The sequence below is a fragment of the Oryctolagus cuniculus genome, chromosome 14 (assembly GCF_964237555.1).
Source record: "Oryctolagus cuniculus chromosome 14, mOryCun1.1, whole genome shotgun sequence".
Classification (NCBI taxonomy): domain Eukaryota; kingdom Metazoa; phylum Chordata; class Mammalia; order Lagomorpha; family Leporidae; genus Oryctolagus; species Oryctolagus cuniculus.
This window is the reverse complement of record NC_091445.1, coordinates 67342927-67360449: the sequence shown is the minus strand read 5'-3', so window position 1 is coordinate 67360449 and position 17523 is coordinate 67342927. Positions and strand designations below refer to the sequence as shown.

At 40.7% G+C, this 17523-nt stretch overlaps 1 long non-coding RNA gene across 5 annotated transcripts in view; it reads left to right on the top strand.

The window, feature by feature from the left end:
• LOC100339238 (uncharacterized) overlaps window positions 1–17523 on the top strand; it is a 254751-nt gene that overhangs the window by 175386 nt on the left and 61842 nt on the right. For 2 of the 5 annotated variants that reach the window (XR_007922466.2, XR_011382016.1), the window contains one exon: window positions 6994–8697. The exons of 2 other annotated variants lie outside the window; for them this stretch is intronic. This is a non-coding gene — a long non-coding RNA (uncharacterized lncRNA). Of the gene's footprint in view, window positions 1–6988; window positions 8698–17523 lie in introns of those variants that run through there. One more of the 5 variants, XR_007922468.2, reaches the window with a different exon arrangement.

Genomic DNA, 17523 nt, shown 5'->3' with positions numbered 1-17523 from the left:
AACAGAAAGGGCAGATAGAAACGAAATAAAATGAATATCCATTGGGTGGAAATTAGAAGGTGTGGAAGGGCAGATTTTAATATCATTTATAATTTGAGCTGTGCAAATAGACTACATAATGAAAAAGCTGAATTTAAAAGGATAAAAAAGTAAGCCCTAAAATTGAATATGAGGAGAAACAAATGAATCTAACTTATATTAGTTTGATAATATAGCCAATAAGGGAAAATAATCAGTTCAAGTTCTTTTGGAAATAATGTCTGAACTATAAAATCTTAATGAGATCAATTTTAAGAAGGAAAACTGCAAGGAAATGTTAAACAATACCTAGTAGGTTTATTTTTATAACAGTACTTTTATTCTGAAACAATTAATTGAAAAAATGACTAATATTTTGCTAAAAAGGAGCAAGGTTGTCACAAATCTAACACTCAAAAAGCTCAGAAAAATGATAAAATGTGAAATTTGAACTGGAAATATCAGTATGGGTTCATTTTAAAATTATAATTCCTATAATTCCTAAAATTTTAATCCATCATAATTTATTACGCTGACCTAGAAGCAAGGGCACTTAGATTTTTAGTTTTAAATAACATTCCCAAACAAAATTCCTTGTAGAAATAGTTAATTCCAGACCTATGGCAGAAAACAACCTGAACATGGGACACCGTGTGGATTCAGCAAGCACTAAACTGGTCAAAGATTGATGTGGTCACATCAAAAAGACAGAGGAACATGTATACCGGGGATCCGTTTGGCTAAATTTGATGTAATACAGCACCAAAAAGTATAAAGATAGTAATAAATTACCACACATTGAATTTAAACATAGCCCATGAGTCCATTATGATGCTCAAAGGGGCAGAAATAGTGGGGTGAATTCTTTTGTGAAAAATTACAGTTAATAAATAGGGTTAGTCTGTTTTTGTTTCTGCTATAACACATTTAGGTAAGTATCATCAATTAATGCTAAGACTAGGATATGGGGTTGTAGGAAAATAAGATATTCACATGGTTACAAAATTATCACTCCTAGATATCTTATTAAATATAAAGGAGAGCTAATGATAATTATCCTAACCAAGTAATTAACTTTGTATTAATAGTAGTGGTTGAAACTGATATTATATGTCCTCTAATGTAATTAAGTACACAAATCCTTTTGTCAATTAATCTTGCCAAAAATGTTAGACAGAATCCAAGTATGAGAAACCAATTGGATACCTTAAAATGTTGGACATTATACTAGATAACTGGCCTGGACTCTTCTAAAAACAGAAGTCTGTATCACGAGAGATGAGAGAAAATCAGGATGACTCTACTAGATTTAAAAACTGAAGAGGCAAAAGCAGCTAAATGTGATTTTTATACTTGAATTGAATTTCTCGGGAAGAAAATTGGATGTGATAATGAATTATGGTTCTTCTTTTTAAAAAGATCCTTGATCTCAGCAAGGCTATGAAAAAATATTAAGGGATGAAAGGTTACTTTTTTTTTTTTTTTTTTTGCCAGGCAGAGTGGAAAGTGAGAGAGAGAGAGAGACAGAGAGAAAGGTCTTCCTTTGCCATTGGTTCACCCTCCAATGGCCGCCGCGGCCGGCACACCGCGCTGATCCGATGGCAGGAGCCAGGTGCTTCTCCTGGTTTCCCATGCGGATGCAGGGCCCAAGGACTTGGGCCATCCTCCACTGCGCTCCCTGGCCACAGCAGAGAGCTGGCCTGGAAGAGGGGCAACCGGGACAGGATCCGGCGCCCCGTCCGGGACTAGAACCTGGTGTGCTGGCGCCGCAAGCCGGAGGATTAGCCTAGTGAGCCGCAGCGCCGGCTTTATGAAAGGTTACTTTCAAGTAATTCTGAGAGGGAATGAGAAAGTTGGGGGAGGGTCGTGTGCAAAGGTAGCATATTGGTGAATCCAGACAAGCTATACTTTAATGTTCACTATACTATTCCTCAAAAATTTTTCAAGTTTGAAAATTTCCCAAATGCAAGGTTGGAGAAAAGTAAAATCTGTACTTGCCTTGAAATGGTATCCTTACTGTTGGAATGAATTGCTGTTATCTGTGAAGCAGTAAATTTGCAATGTAAACCAAAAGTGAGGGTCAATGTAACTTTAACATTGTTCCAAACACTGTTTTAGCTTTTACAGTGCTTTTTCTGACTCGCTGACACACACTGACCCCAGAACCAGCAGAGCCACATTGGGGATGCCTTGTCCTCTGGTGGCATTCCTGTGGCCATGCTGTCTTGTCTTGGTGGAATATGTGAATGTCTGTGGCAGGCTTTCCCCTTTGTTATCAGTGGGAAGAAAGTGAAGCCCAGTATCATGGTCTCTTTTAGTGCTAATTTCAGTTTTTACTGCAAAGAAAGTCAAAAAGGCTCTGTCAATTATTCACAACAGAAGGTGGTAGGGAAAGCAAGTGGGGGAAAAGCCCTCCACCATCACAGAACTCAGAAGACACATGCCTCGGGGCCTTGAGAGACTTTTGAAGCTCTTTAGGAAAGGGTTGCCATACTTTTAGGGCATCAAGAGTGTACTAAGAAGAATGATCTGGTCCAAGCTACTCCAGAAAAGCTTTTGTCTGTTGGCGGATCAAAATTATGTCACTTGCAAATGATTTAAGAGGCTACTAAATTGTCTTCTTCTCACCTGTAACTACAGAATAAACATCGACTCTAAGTTTGCCTGTATATGGGGTGGCGGTTGAGGAGTTCATCTCCTAGTGGCAGGGATTTATAAATCGTGAGGCTAAAGGTAATGTGGCAGAGGAAAGACGAGAAGGCAGAGATCTTTGTGGTGCTTACTCTCATCCTTGGAGAGACACCATGCTAGGGTCTCTGTATGTAGAAAGTCCTTGCTGTACAAGCATAGTTCCTGAGGGAAAAACACTTAAAGTGCAATTATTTTAAGAGGACCAAAGTTATAAGAAGAAAAAAATTTAAAAACTTCACCTTAAAATTTTACACTAAATATTATGAATGTAAGTTTAACAAAATTTAAGAATAAGTTGTATTGATTTTGGAGACTTTTCACAAAAAAATAGGAGATCTTTCCACTATATTTTTGATTTGGCCTGAAATCATACAAGATATATTTATAAGACTATTCAATGACTTTATCAACTTTCTCAAGGGATTTCTAAATTCTTTGGTATTTTGTGGGGAGCAACTAGGACTAGACTAAGTTACTGGAATTAAGACTTATTCTATGCATCTGTTCTCCCACAATATGGCGCTGAGAAGGGAGTAAACAACTTCTACGCAGCTGCCTCTCGCCAACTTGAGTGAGCTGCAGGAGCTGATCCTGCTCCTGATTGGAGGAGAGCAGCGTACTCGGCGTGTGGGTAGCAGAGTTGGGATTGGTGGAAGAGGACTATAAAGGAGGAGAGAGACAACAAGCACGAGGAACATGTAAGGGGAACATCCGGATAACATCTGAGCAGCCCCCGAGAGAGCTGGCCGGCGGTGTGCCGCTCCCCCGCGGAAGTGGGGAAAGTGGCAGGGGGGCCTGCCCTTCCACGGAGGTGGAAGGGATCGGCAGCCAACCCAGGAAGAACCGGCAGCAAACCCGGGAAGGGCCGAGCAGACAAAAGAACAGTGCAGGGTCCAGTGTCGTTCCTCCATGAAGAGGGGGAGCGACAGTATTTGAATCATGATTCTCCTTTAAAATGTCTATTGCCTTCTTTGTTGGTTTCTCTTCATTTACTTAGTATATCTCTGAAAAGGTTTTCTTGCCTAATTTAAACATATTTTCAACATTACTGTCACAGATTTAATGAAATCTGCAAGCTTTGTTATTTCAGTATAGATTACCTTGTAGGAGAGGGTCTTTAAAAAGCCCATGGAGGGGGTAGCATTGTGTTGCAGTGCATAAAACTGCCACCTGTGATGCAGACATCCCATGAACACTGGTTCATATCCTGGCTGCTCCATTTCATATCCATCTTCCTGCTCAATGGCCTGGGAGAGCAGTGGAAGATGGCCCAAGTGTTTGAGATCCTGCCACTCAACTGGAAGACCTGGATGAAGCCCCTGGCTTTGGCCTGGCTCATTCCAGGCCAATGCAGAATTTAGGGAGTGAGGCAGTACATGGAAATGTGTTTGCTCGCTTTTCCTTTCTTTCTCTCTTTCTCTAACTTTCAAATAAATAAATAAATATTCAAGAAAAAACATGAAAATGTATATTATAAATCACCATGCATTGCATGGATTTCAAAATAATGCTTATTTTTACTTGGAAGTCAGAGAAAAGAGAGACAGACAGAGATCAGCTATCCACTGGTTCACTCTCCAAATCCATGCAACAACCAAGGTTGGGACAAGCCAAAGCCAAGAATTGTGAACTCAATCTGGATCTCCTACCTAGGTGACAGGGACTCAACTACTTGAGCCATCATCTGTTGCCTCTTAGGATGCACATTAGCAGGAAGCTGGAATAAGGGATGGAGAATAGCCTCAGAGCCAGGCACTCAGCAATGGGGTGTAGGTATCCAAAGCAGCATCTTAATCACTAGTCCAAATGCCTGCCATTCAAGAAATCTCTCCAAAGTGCACTTAACCTTTTAATTCCATTTTTCCAGAAACTTTTTGTAGTATGACTAGTCAGACACCAGAATGAAGAAGGACTTAAGTTGAAATAGGGACTCATTTTCTACGTGGTCAGCTATTCAGTGAATCTTTTTGTTATAAACATTTTTCCTAATGTATCCTATAAAATTAGTGTCTCCAGGATAATAAGAATTCTGGTAATTAGCGTCTCTTCCATAAGGTTCATCTGGGAAAAAAAGAAATCACTCTAGCTATCTGATCAGAAAGGTCTATAATATTAGAAATTATCATTTGAAGTTCAGAAGGAAGTGAAAGTTAAAGGACAACCATTACAGATGAAAGGAAGTTAAGGAGTATGGAAGGAATTCTTTTAAACCATCACCAGTTTTCACAGCTGCCTACTGTACCAACCTAAGGGACTCTCAGGAGTTTGCTTCAAAGCCGTATCCTACATACTACATTATAACCAATTGCCCACACTTTCCCTTTCACTAAGCAAGAATAATAACATGCTTTTCTCTTTTACATTTCAATTTCCAATCAGTGCTCCCTTCAGATAATGTAAACCAGAACACCAATAGTTAAGGAGTTGGAGAAAGCTAGTTTTCCTAGAACAGGATACCTGAATGAGTTGAGAAAGGCAGACAGAGCTAAGTGAACAGGTGATATCCAGCACATTTTCATATAACACATATGTATATACATGTATATTATTGTACTTCAAAAAGTTCATGTAAAATGGAGTTAGAAGAGTTTATTTCTATGCAAAAAGCTTTGAAGCCCATGCATAGTTTTTTATATCCCAAATTTTCCATGAACACTTTGAAGATCCTTTATAGATATGTGCATGAATATATGAATGATATTTTATATAAATTAACAAGCTAGTTATTAAAATGTATATGAAAAAGTAAAGGCAATAGAATAACCAAAATAATTTTGAAAAAGAAAAAAAAATTGGAGAACTCAAATTACCTGTTTTGAAGACTTACTATACAATTATAGTGATCAAGACTGTATGGTACTGAAAAAGAAGTGATATATAGAACAATGAAACAGAAGAGAGTGACCTGAAATGGACCTGCATATGTACAGACAACTGATTTCAATAAAGGTACAAATTCAATGGGAAAATGATAGTCTTTTTAACAACTGGTACTGGAACAAATAAACATCTTTATATTAATAAGAGAAGCAGGGAAAAAGAGACTGTGACCTCTACTTTGCACCATGTAAAAAGTTTATTCAAAATGCATCACAGAATTAAATATAAAACCTAAAAGTAAAAAATTTCTATAAGAAAATATATGGGTAATGTTTGTAATCTTGTCCTAGAATTTATTAGCTTGGATGCCAAAAGCAAAACCTATAAAGGAAAATGTTTATAAATTATATTTCGTTGAAATAAAAAACTTCTGCTTCAAGTAACAATGTTAAGAATATGGAAATACATGCCATATATATGGAGTAAATATTTGCAAAACACAGTTGAAGAAGAATTTTTGTCCAGATTTTACAAACTAAATAATAAGAAGACAATTTAATTTTTTAAGTAAGCAATATTATCACATACCTGACAAATATTCAGAAACAACAGACATGTCAGTTGAAGGCAGAATTCATCTATAGTCCTCCAATTTAAGATAATTTTTGTTAAATAAGATTTTAAATGACATACCCTTCCAGGTTTTGAGGAATAAATTATTCATTTATTTTAAAATCTTTATACTCAATATATGCATTTTTATACTTAATATTTGCATTTTTCTGCATCCTTTGATGTGTAAAAATATGATTTTAGAAGCTTTAAATGGGAGAGGTCAAACTATATTTAATTGGAATGTATATCAGGTTCAGTTTTCTACTGATAGGTATTGTACCATCATGAACGTTATTGTTTATAAGTTCTTAGCCATATTTCAGCTTATTAATTTAGGCTGCTATGTCTTCATAAATTTGGTATTAAAGTCTATCAAAAATTATACATATTAAAAAAGTTTTATTTATTTCAGGGAGCTCCCATACATTGGTTTGCAATACAAATGCCCGCAATACCTGGATCTGGACTAGGCTGACACCTAGAATTAGTAACATAATCCTTGTCTCCCACAAGGGTGGCAGGAAGCCAGTCACTGGAGCCATTACTATTGCCTCCCAGGGTGTGCATAGGAAGGAAGCTGGAGCCAGGATCAAGTGCAGGGTTTCAAAGAAAGGTTCTGGTACAAGACACGGGCATCTTAACTCACTAGGTCGAATGTCTACATAGTAATGTAGTTTGTTTTTATATGTGAGAAGCTCAAATCTTCACTCAGTAAATTCAGTAAATTTGTGTGAGAATGCTTATCAAAGTCTGTGGAAAAATGAAAGTAAAATATAAATAGATTTTGGTGCAAAAGATAATAAGTTTTTTTCATACTACATATTTTCTATGAACTTTTTTAAAGTACAGAAACCCAAGAAATGAAGTTGTTGGTGCAGATTTGCAGGGATGCAGTTTTCTGGATATGGGTAATGCCTCTAGCTGAAGAATCAGGAGAGATGACTGTACAATGGACATTGCTAAGTATAAGAAATGGACAGAATCCTGGGATAGCAAGGAAAAACTTCAAGTTTGAAGCTGTATGACTACCACAGGCACAGAAGGGAACTGAAACATCTGAGAACTTGATTTTCTATCTCTACATCTCATCTCAAAGCATCTACACTCTATGTTTCCATTTCTTGAAACTACCTTAATGAGTGGCCAGCAGAGCATCCGGGCTTCCCAATGCCAGCTTGGAAGTGTCACACCTTCTCCTTACACACCACTTCCATTGGAAACTCATCCTATCCAAGTTGCTCAAAACCCCAGGCTGTCTTTTTTAAAACCTGTGGCCTACCACAGTGCAAGTCTCATTATGTGTTTAATAAAATAGCTGCTAGTTGTTTTCTGATTGAGAAGATTCTGTTCTTTTCACACAAGAAATCACTTAGGAGACAAACAGCAACATACAATAATTAGACTTGATTGAGTCTAATTGATTTGAATGTTAATAAGACAGTGCCTCCAGCATGCTTGGATTCACTGAAACTCTGATGACACCTAAGCAGTAGCTCTGCTTTCCTTCCAGGCCACCACCAGCACTCCACCCTATCATGTGCACCACTGATACTGTGGCATCAATGTGGTTTGACAGCTGTATCATGTCCCATGTTAGTTGCCAAGGGAACCATCTCACTGAATCAACAACAAAAGAGTCTTCCGATTTGATTGTTCCCTTTTTTTTTTTTTTTTTTTTTTTGGCTCTGATGTCTGATGCTGAAAAGCACGGAAATGTCCTCTTGCCTCAGAGGTCTGGGCTCTCTTGCCTTCGTTTCTTCTTATACTATCTGAAACTGGTCTTTGTTTATGGTACGGGATCAAAGAGGGGAATTTGACAGGCCAGGGTTGTGAAAATTAGTTGATGTCAATGCCATTATAGTAACAAATCCTTTTGTTCTCTGAAACAAAAAGTTAAAATAGTATATTTAGATATTTTGATAGGATTCTTTGGCTACATGTTTAGTTTTATTGGAGTGGGGTGGTTGGGTTTGTGTTTTATTCTAACCTCTGTCTTATATGTACTAGTCACAATTACATTACCGCAAAAACAAAAATCTTAGGTAACAAACTTTATAAAGAGAAACAACCTACTTAGCTCAAGTTGTTGGTGCAGATTTGCAGGGATGCAGTTTTCTGGATATGGGTAATGCCTCTAGCTGAAGAACCAGGAGAGATGACTTTGTACAATGGACATTGCTAAGTATAAGAAATGGACAGAATCCTGGGATAGCAAGGAAAAAACCTGAAGTTTGAAGCTGTATGACTACAGGTCATACAGGAGGTTCAAGTCCAAGGTTGGGCAGCCCCATTGGTTTGGCTTTTGATTAAAACAGTGGATACTAATAGTGAAGCACATGCAGAGGAAGAATCCTACGGAGCGCCAGGAAGCAGAGGGGGCAGCTGGGCCTAAGCCAGGCTTTCATAAGAGCCCTGCGAGAACTACCTTCCAAGGGCATGCCCCATGGAAGGACTCTTCCCTATCCCCCACCTGCTAAGGTTTCTCTTCCCACCCAGGAGGGCCACCCTGGAGACATAAAGACCATAGCCAGAAATTCAGAATCCAAACTAATATCTAAGCCATATATATATATATATATATATATATATATATATATGAATGAGGCAAATGATGAGCCAGCCTTCTCAGATAGTACATCTAAAATTCCTCTGTTTTCCTCTGTAGAACTCTCATTCACAAGTATAACTCTCAAGAAATATAGAAAATTGCCCTCTGGTGGCTGCTCCCAACCTATGCAAAATCTTCATTGTTTCAAATTATCTCATTAAGCTGTTGTCTGGAACCATCTATCAGAGGTGGGAAACATCTGGCCTGTGGGACATATAAGGTCCACAAAATCATTTGATTTGGCCTTGCCAAGGCAACCACAGGCAAGACTTGAAATTCAAAAAACCTACAGAAGGCTAAGTTTTAAGTGATAATTATGTATGGCCAGTAAACAATGTTATAAATACCCAAATGGTCCTTGGCAGAAAAAGAAAGTTCCCAAAAGGCTAGTGAAACAGAGTCTGTACAGCCCTTCCTCTCAATACACCCTGTCCTTACCACTTTTGAGTTGTAAGCTGTACACTCCCATAAACACAAGAGGCAGAGGATGGCCATTGGAAGAGAAACAATGGACCCAAGGTCCACCTTGTGAGAGTTTGGAGTAGAAAAAATGTCTACCAACTCCCATCTTCAAACTCTTATGCTGAAACAAATTTAAAATGGGCACTTGGTGTTGAGGGGATGAAATTGGGGAGATGACGACACCAAGTTCCCACACCTTTTGCACTTGCTGTCTTATCTCTGTGCTGTATGGTAACTGGTGTCATGGTAACTGACAGGTCCACCTGCTTGGCTAGCTGCCCACAAGTCTGTTATGTAATGGCCTGGGTCCGGGCCACTTTTGTCTGTAAATCCAAATAAGCGACCGAGGGGTATGTTTAGATGCAGCTGCTGGTGAATGTGTGGATGTATTTGGTTATTGATGTATTTAGGATGTGTGTAATTGTCTATGTGTGTGTCCAACTGTGGCCATGGACAAAACAGGTGTCTGTCTCCTGAGGCCCAACCACCATTGGAGGCTAGTGGCTGTTCCTTGTGTGTTTCTCACCACCACTGTGAGTAAAGGAGTTATAAGTCCTAAATGACTCCATGTTGTTCTCTGACCTGTCAGAATCCAAATGTGCTTGTCCTGGGCTCTTAAGCCCCAGGCATACACTGGGGGCAATGGTTATTCGGGAAAAATGAAAATGATGCCCCAAGATGCTAAGCTAAACAGAAAGGAAGAGGAAGAGTAATATCTGGAGAAGAAAAATCCAGCCCCATTCTTGATTCCTGCATTTCCTTCTGATAGAGAGAAATGGTCTTACTGTTTTTACCACGTTTTTGTACCAGTAGGGCCACTTCTTTCACTCATTGCCCAGTTTTTCAATTGAGATCATTTCTCAAATTGCAGTTACTCATCCCCTTCATCAGCATCACCTAAGGCTCCTAAGTCAATTGCAATGATCTGGGTGGAGGGCAGGAAACTGGAGGCTTAACAATTACCCCTAGGTATATTGTTATATAAATAACACCTAAGAATTAATACAAGAGCAAAAGGCAGAAAAAGACTCCCCTAAAGACAGAGACACAGATCAATCTTAGAACACAGTTCTATGTTCTTTTGTTTTGTTGTTGTTGTTTCTGGCTTCCATCATAATGGAGAGTGTCATGTGTATCTGAAATTTTCTGAAAACTTTTGTGTGTCTGTATGTCTATATACTTTTTCCTGGTGAGAGGATTTAGATCCTTACTTGAATATCCAAATGAATCTATGACTGTCCCCAAAATGAACCATTTGTCCTTGGAGTGCTTAAGTTGATGTGAGAAATAATGGCAAATATTCTCAAAATAAAATGTCTTGGATAGCCTGCATATCCACTATCACCTCTCCTTTTCCTCTCCTATAGCACTCCCTCAACCAGACTCCAATTTAGGGCTTGAAATTGTCTGGACTCATCGAAATCTGAATTATAAAAATATATGTAGCTTTTAAAAAACCAAAATGATCCAGTGAATATATTATTGTCTTTCCTTTATTGAAGTAAATGATTGCCTTGAACCAGAAAGCAAAAGGTTAATTTTTTTTCCTCTGCCCACAATACAAAAACAAATTGTGTGGATACAGTCATTCTACTTCTCCAAAAACCAAAGTGGTTTCTGAGAAATCTCTCACCACTTTGAAGAGTGAGCGATTAGGACACTCATGATTAGAGAAATCAGATTAATTGTCCCAGAGTGTGATGTGGGAGTGTGTTCTCTAATGAAGGTGGCTCTGCAGAGTGGGGGCACACAAGTGTACATCCAGAATGATTCAGGAGAGTAGGGCCCTATTTCTCAAAATGTACTCAGAAAACTGTACAACCGGAGTCATTTTGTGGAGCCTGTTAAAATGGCCAATTCCCTGTATCCATCCAGACTTAGAAATTCAATCACTGGTGGCAAAGCCAGAGAATCAGCACTGAAACCTCAAGGAGATGGGTGACTATGAAACATTCTGAAGTCTGATATTTTTGAGGATAGCATTTTTCCTAAATTAGCTTTATATGAGGACAAGGTGAGGCTATTGATCCCTCCCTAGCATATTGTTAATAAATAGAGAAATATGGAACCCAATCTCTATCCACAGAAATTCTGTCCAACTGCTTATTTCAAAAGGGTGAAAGCTGGAAAGTGATCCCATAATCATAAGGATTCTTTGCTGGACACAATTAGTGCAGGCGTACACCTTCCGGATAGGTTAACGCCGGCGAGACCTCGGAGACACCAGACGCGTTTATCGGCTTTTCAGCTTCCACTTTATTTTTCAGCAGACTCGCGTTACATGTCGCGAACGCCCGCCGTCTTCGCCTCCTCCAACCCTCTTATATATCCCGCCCTGTTACCGGCATTCATTCACAACTCCTTCATTCACCACTCCCGTTTATTACTGGCGTTCATTCAAACTCCCGCCTGTTACCGGCGTTCTAGTCCCCGCCTATTTATATATGATTCACGGAAAACATGTTACCAACTCAGCAAGAGTAAGTGTAGGAAACATACAATAACAGGATGCTTAAAGTCAAAACAGGATCTTGCAATTAGCAACGGGCAGGGTGGAAAAAGCCCAGCACTAAACTTCTTGTGCTTGTACATGTTGGGAGGGGCACAGCTGGCCAGGCTGTCCCGTTCCCTGACATCTCCCCCTTATTTCTTTGCAAAATGGAGTGGTACTGTGCCTGTCTTAGGTGACCAAGAGCATCTATCGGGCTTACCCGTCATTGGCACATGAACATGAGGTGTGGAGGGAGCGTTCATGCCCTGTCTTAGGTTGCCTTGAAGACCTCTCAGAACTTACCCGTCTTTGACTACCATTCCAGCAGATTCAGCCACACCTGAATCTGTCTATTTTGCATGGGGTACTGGTTATTGAATGTTAGCTGGCTTGTTTAACCACCATTTGCGTATTAACAGCCCTTGCAAGATCCGAACAATAATTGATCCTGTTATAAGCACAATAAGAGCCAACCCTATAATAGCGGCCCATTGTTTAATTGGATTCCAACTACCATTTAACATGCTACCCAAAAGACGGGACTGATTAGCGGCAAATGAAAAGTGGTTGTAGGGGTAGGTGGTAACACAAACTGCAGTAGATCAAATAACACAGGGTATGCCAACCAGGCCTAATCTTGCAATAAATCCGTTCATTAACAGCTGAATAGCAGTATATCATCAAGTGCCTGGGCGGTAGATCTTGTGATGCTATCAAGTATGGACAGTGTGGAGGTTTGGCTCACGGCCATGCCAATAGCGGCCTAACCAGCTGATAACGCCGCAATTACTGCAACAACGACCACGGTGACTCCAAAGTCTCTCCTGTGTTGAACAGCCATAGAGAAGTCCTTCTCAGGCAAATACACAACTGGAGAGGGAGAGGTAGGGCTCTCAAGAGACCCCAATACTCATCCAGCTTGGCCATCGTCGGTGACAGTGGCGTCATTATTAGTAGGAGTAGGATCACGATCATCTTGCCACTCTATTGTTCTTGTCCGTCTTTCTGGAGTCCAGATTGGATTTTTTTCTTCCTGTGGGAGAAAACAAACAGCGCCTCGTACCCTTCTTATTAATGGGTATGGGCCTTTCCATTTGTTATCTTGTGGGTCTTTCCACATAATCATTTTTCTAACGTGTGGCTGAGCTTCTGTCAGTTCATGGGGTTTATTACTATTGGGGGTCTGTTCCAAGATTACATGACGTTCTGCCGGGGTGAGACCATCAGCTTTTTTATTTAAAAAATTTATGGTAAGTAAGGCGAGGTTGAGAATGTCTTTAGGGGAACAGGATAGTGCCCCTATTCCCCCTTTTTGTTTTAATACAAAATTTTTCAGATACAGATTAGTGCGTTCCACAACGGCTTGTCCAGTAGGGTTATATGGGATGCCGGTTAAATGAGAGATATGAAAAGTTGCTAAAAACTCAGCAAAAGCCTTAGAAGTATAAGCAGGTCCATTATCAGTTTTTATTATATTAGGAATTCCCCAAGAAGCAAAACATTGTAACATATGTTGCATTACATGGGAAGTGGACTCTTTGGCAGTGGCGGTAGCCATAACTACTCCTGAGTAAGTATCCACCGTAACATGGACACAGGATAGCTTGCCAAAGGCAGGGATATGCATTACATCCATTTGCCAAATGTGACATGGATAAAGGCCCCGGGGATTAGCTCCAGTGGGCATAGTAACAGGCTGATGAATAACACATTTTTCACAATTTTGGACAATAGATTTAGCTTTACGAATAGGGATATTAAACCTCATACTTAAGGTCTTACTATTAACATGCCAAAGTTTGTGATATTCTGTTGCCTGTTCCATGGCAGTGCAAGCTAAAAGGAAGTGGGAATGTTGATCGGCAAGGGCATTTCCCGCGGTGAGAGGACCTGGCAGGGAGGTATGTGCTCTAATATGGGTGATAAAAATGGGATCTGATCTCCTAAATAAAGCGTGCTGAACAAGCTCAAAATAAGGAAACACTGTAGAACTTTTGGATATTAACGAAGGGGAGCCTAGCCTCTTAACAGCATTAACAACATATAAGCTATCAGAAAGGATATTAAGGGGACCCTCAACCATATTTAATAACTTAGCCACTACAGCTAGCTCTGCATGTTGAGGTGAGGGAGATGCAGTAACTGCATGATGCACCTGACCTTGTAAAATAGCCACCCCGGTACCTCCTTTTGCTCCATCAGTAAAAGCTATGGGTGCTTTGGGAATGGGATTAGAATAAACTCTTTTAAAATAGTGTAAGGGTACCGTGTCGCAAAATCTAATAAAGGGATGATTGGGATAATGGTTATCTACACTTACGTCAAGGGTGATGGTGATGTGGGACCATTGCCAAGTTTCCTTAGCCCACTCCTGAATGACTACAGACTCTAACGGAAGAATGCAGGACTGTGGTCTTCTCCCTGCAATTTCTACGACTCGGTGGATGGCTTGTAAAACTAAATTTCCCATAGCCTCCGCATAGGAGGTAATAGATCTGGGCATATGGTTATGTGGGTATATAAACAACAATGGTCCTTCTTGCCAGAGTAAAGCATAGGGATAATGACTTTGTATGAACACCAAAATACTTAAGGGCATAGTGGGGTCACACCGCTGCATAGCGGTGCTCTTAAGGCGCTGTTCAAAAATTTTTTAATACTGCTTTTGCCTCCTTTGTACCTTATGTTGCCAAGGCCTTAGCGTGGAGCGACATGTCTTATTAGCATTTTCATATGCCAGTCGTCTCAGCAAGGGCGCGGCCTCTTCAGGAGACTCAAACAGATTTCCTGCAGCTTCATAAAGGCGGTTAATAAAATCTGCATAAGGCTCGGTGGGTCCTTGTATTATCTTAGTCAAACTGTGTTTAACTTCCCCTTTTTTGGCACTACCTTCCAGGCCCTCAAGGCTATATCTCTTATTTGTTGTAATACCTCCCGGGGACACCCAGCTTGCACCGCTTCTGCATGGAATGCTCCCTCTCCGTTTAACATGTCCTCATTCCAGGCAGGTTGCCCATCAGCTCGGTTTTGTGCCGCCTGAGTACGAGCTAGTTCCCTATAAGCGGCTGACCATAAGAGATAATCTCCCCCTGAAAGGACTGCCTTGCAGACATTTCTCCAATCTTCAGGGACTAGGCCCTGAGTGCCTAAGGTTCCTAGGATAGCTTTGGTGAAGTTAGCATGTGGCCCGTAGAGAGTCACTGCATTTTGCAACTCTTTTCATGCTGTGAAGTCGACCGGAGTCCACCCGTGATTTCCTTGGCGGTCTTCAGTCACTGGAAAGATCTGATGGGGGTTAAAGAACTCTGCCCAATTTGGTTTCAGGTGCCGCGGTGGGTGGGGAGTTGAATCCCCAGTATTTATAAAAAAAAGCAGCTTCATCGTCATTACAAGCACTTTCGTTTTCAAGCATTTGCCTTCTAGTCTGTTTCTCCGGCCCAGACTCTAAAACTATGGGCCTCATCTCGCTGGAAGCATTGCCGGCAAAACAGCAACAGTGCATAGGATGACAGGGTGGTTCATAAGGAGGAGCGGAGGGCATTAAGGGCAACTCCGAGTATAGTGGAAGCGATCCCAGCGTCTGCAGATGTTTCACTTTTGGTCGGCTCCTCCGCTTGCTTCCATCCTTTGTTCCTCTATACTATCTCCTTTTTCGCTACTATCATGGGAGTCTTCGCTGAGCTCCTCCAGTAGTTCGGAGCCTTCATCTAAGAGTTCCCCGATCTGGTCATCCTCCGACTGTAAAGCAGTATCTATCAGATACCACAAGCGGATCACTCCCTCCTCGACTCCAGCATTTCGCAATTCACGTCCCACCCGTCTCCACCGAACCTATGATAAATCTCCTTCTTCAACAAACCAAGGACAAGTTTTATATAGTATCCTCGTAAAATTGCACACAGCTACACTCTTTACGGGTGTCCCCGTTGCCTTTAAAAGGCAGCTAATCAATAGGTGCATTTTCGTGGTGGACTGTGTGTTCCCCATTGTACAGCGGTATTCCTAGGCTTTTTCCCCTAGACTCCCGTCTATAGACATTTTTTTTCTTACCTTCTTTCCGTGTCGCAGCGATCTGAGTCACGGCACCAGTTGCAGGCGTACACCTTCCAGATAGGTTAACGCCGGCGAGACCTCAGAGACACCAGACACGTTTATCGGCTTTTCAGCTTCCACTTTATTTTTCAGCAGACTCGCGTTACATGTCGCGAATGCCCGCCGTCTTCGCCTCCTCCAACCCTCTTATATATCCCGCCCTGTTACCGGCATTCATTCACAACTCCTTCATTCACCACTCCCGTTTATTACTGGCGTTCATTCAAACTCCCGCCTGTTACCGGTGTTCTAGTCCCCGCCTATTTATATATGATTCACGGAAAACATGTTACCAACTCAGCAAGAGTAAGTGTGGGAAACATACAATAACAGGATGCTTAAAGTCAAAACAGGATCTTGCAATTAGCAACGGGCAGGGTGGAAAAAGCCCAGCACTAAACTTCTTGTGCTTGTACATGTTGGGAGGGGCACAGCTGGCCAGGCTGTCCCGTTCCCCGACAAATTAGGAAGCATGCTACCTTGCATTTAGTGGATGTTTTAAAACTTTGTTATTCTACATTTGAGAGATTTTGATGATTTCTCCATCTTAAAACCAAAAAGTCCCAAAGTATGAAAGGATAAATTTCAAACTTAAAGGGCAGGTCAAATTCCACCTCTAAGGTTCTACTCTTGTTGAAGGACATTCAGAAGTGAGTCAGTCCGTCAGTCCATCTGGTTTGTAGACAGGGGTCAAGAAGGATGGGGACAGCACTTAGTGTGGTTTATTAACTCCTAGAAAGGTGTGTCTATAACACAAGTGTATCCATTCTCAATTCGGTCTAACCCAAGAGAAATAAAGCATTTCTGGTGGTAGGTAGATGCTTCACCTAATGGCTAAGACAGTGCTTAAGGCATTCACATCCCACCACAGAGCATCTGGGTTCGGTACCTGGCTCTGCTCCTGATTCCAGGTTCCTGATAATGCGGTGGTGGCTCAACTGGTTGATTTCCTGCCACCCATTGGGAGATCTGGGTTGTGTTCCTGGCTTCCAATTTTGGCCCAGATATTGCAGGCATTTGATGAGTAAAGCAGAGGGTGTGAACACGTTCTCTCTCCCTCCCTCCTCCCCTCCCTCCCTGCCTTTCAAACTAATTTAAAAAAAAATCCTGTTTTTTTATTCTTTCCTTTTTCTTAGTCTCTGAAATTGTCAGTGCCCAGAGCTTAGGCTCAGATATTTCTTGAATGGTCACTGTTGCCATACCATAACATTTCTAAGGAAGTTGAGAATAGATATGTAACCTAAATAACATAACTCACTTGTCATCATATGATTAGCGAGGAATGTTTGCTGTGTCTTCTTGTCTGTTTTACTCCCTCCCCATGATTATACAAAGAAGAGCCCAGTATCCTGTAAGTAAATTTGCTGTTATCATTTTCTCTATTTCCAAGAAAGAAAAGGAAAGAATACTAAAATAAGACCCTGAATTCATTAGGACATCTAAGCAGATTCCGTAAATATAAACTGACATCCAAGAGTCCTACCTATTGCTGCCTGCAGCCTCAAACTTTTGTGGCAAGAGCTTCAAAGTGTGATCCACTGAAAACATGCTCGCCAGTCTCTTCTATCAGTGTGGTTTGTTTGTTTATTTATTTAATTACTGGTTATCACTGTGCTCCTATGAAGACCTGGCATATTAGAGTATAACACATGTGTTAACTCATCTTTACTAATGTTCATTTCTGTGTAATTCATAATTTTAATTCTAAATCCTTAGCACAGCAACT